Genomic DNA, 2213 nt, shown 5'->3' on the forward strand with positions numbered 1-2213 from the left:
AAAAAACAAATGTTTACCTTTTAAAACTATAACTTTTGTTGGAAAAACGTCTACATTTATCTAACAAACATAAAATATACACCTAAAACAAACACACGTGCACACTCATTCACCGAGGCATTTATAAGGCGCGACCTGCTGCTCTGTGTGCGGGTGCATGTGTGTATGAGCTCCTTGAATTGTCACTACAGAGATTCACGTGCTCCTGTGTTTGTGTGTGAATCATTTATGTCACGGGTATGGATTATTGATTATAGTTTTTTATGGTCCGCCTGAAGTCGGACAGCAGGGTATCTAAATCATACCAACACTCTCCAATAAAGGCTCTATAGTATTTGTGTCAAGTAAAAGATGTCGTCTATCTTTGTGTGCGTCCTTGAGTGCCTGTGTCTGCGATTCCCTCCACCTTAGTGTGCGTATGTGTAGTTTAACAGCTTGTATACTTACCGCTGGGGGCTCCTGGGGTCAGAGCAGATGAGTCACAGCTTTGATAGATTGTCTCTTGTAAATAAGACACCTTTTATATAAGATACGTTTGAGCATGCATCAGGACAAGATACATTTATAGTTTGTATGCCACACTCTTTTGCTAATTAGTTTTGTCTTAGTGTCCTTAAAGGAACATTAAAGAGACTAAATGAAGGCTCAGTGTCATATGTGTGTTTTGTGTTTAGTTTTTTGTATTTGTTCCTGTGTAACTTGTGTTTTAGTTTATCCTGTGTCATTTTTCATTTCTCCCTCTGTCAACATTTTCAATAGTTTTCCTGTCTGCTATACCCTCACCTGTTCACAATAATCACCCCAGGTGTTTGTTGTGTTGTCTCGTTAGTGTCTCTTTAAATAACGTCTTATTCTGTTTGTCCCTTGTCTGTGAATTGTACTTCCCGAGCCTACGTGCTCCGTTTCCTCTGTGTCTCCCCATACTATTGTTTTTTGTGAGTTTTGCTTCCTCGTCAGCTTTTGTTTTGAGATTTTGTTAACACCGTATTTTCCACCATACACGTCGCACTGCCCTATAAGTTGTATCAGTCCATATTTGTCTAATAAAGTGGAAAAATCCATAAATATGTTGTTTCGCCATATACGTTGCATCTATTATGTATCACCCCTGACGCGTTGCATTTGTTACGAGTCACCGCTGACAACCCAGAAATATGGGCCGAACCTGGGAATGTGGGCCAGTGTTGTGCCAAAAATCGATTGGCTGCCAAATAGCGGCCGCGGGAGCGTGCACGGTAGGACTTTAACAAAAATTTAACAAGATTGACACTTAAAAACAATTGTTTGTTTGCTCGAAAATGTAGCAAAGGTGTGTCTCAGTCTAACTTTTCCTTAATAAATGCACTTTGACGGTCAAATCAGCTGAATTTTCAAAAGCCGATATGCGGAAACAGAAACGCACAGAGGACGACTCACTGTGCGTTTCTTCGAAATTTAACAAGATAACCACCTAAAACAATTGTTTGTTTGCTCGACTTTATAGTAAAGGTGTGTCTCAGTCTAACTTTTCCTTAATAAATGCACTTTGACGGTCAAATCAGCTGCATTTCAAAAGTATTTGCTGCCTCGGTGCTCTGGGAGTGCGCAGAGGGAGGAAATCAGGAAGGAGGAACGCTGCTCATTTCTTCGAAATGTAACAAGATCACCTAAAATAATTGTGTTTGCTCGACATTATAGCAAAAGTGTGTCTCAGTTGAACTTTTACTTAATAAATGCACTTTATTGACCAAATTAGCTGCATTTCACCAGGGCGGCGCAGTGAAATGAAGCTGATTTGACTGTTGCTCCAGGCACGCTGGAAAACGGTGGCAGGCTATGGCAAGCCGATTGTGTCATTAATAGCCACTTTTACCTATTACATAACAAAACGGCATGCCATACTACTCGAGTGCCATCTAGCGGCTGAAAATGGTAGTATTCAATATTTTCAGTCAGAATGAAAATGGTCATATCTCAGCTAAATATTGGTTTATAAATATGGGGATAAATCCACAAATACGTCACATCAGCGTCTAAGTTGCAGGGCATGACATATGAGAGATGGTAAGTGCTCTCACAGTGTTAAAAAAAGTTCCTACAATAGGTTACAAACACTGAATCTGAAAAAAGATTGATGAACTATAGATCATTAGTGAACCAGGTTAGATGCAGGTGGACAGCCTCAAATATATTTTCTAGTATCTTTATTTAGTTTTGTCTGGAAAACAAAAAAA

General features: G+C 39.5%; 1 protein-coding gene across 1 annotated transcript in view; it reads right to left on the minus strand.

The window, feature by feature from the left end:
* Positions 1–2213, minus strand: part of kif26ba (kinesin family member 26Ba) — a 105820-nt gene that overhangs the window by 62936 nt on the left and 40671 nt on the right. The window lies entirely within an intron of this gene.

Source organism: Nematolebias whitei, chromosome 2, assembly GCF_014905685.2.
Source record: "Nematolebias whitei isolate Nwh7 chromosome 2, NemWhi1, whole genome shotgun sequence".
In the NCBI taxonomy this organism is placed as follows: Eukaryota; Metazoa; Chordata; class Actinopteri; order Cyprinodontiformes; family Rivulidae; genus Nematolebias; species Nematolebias whitei.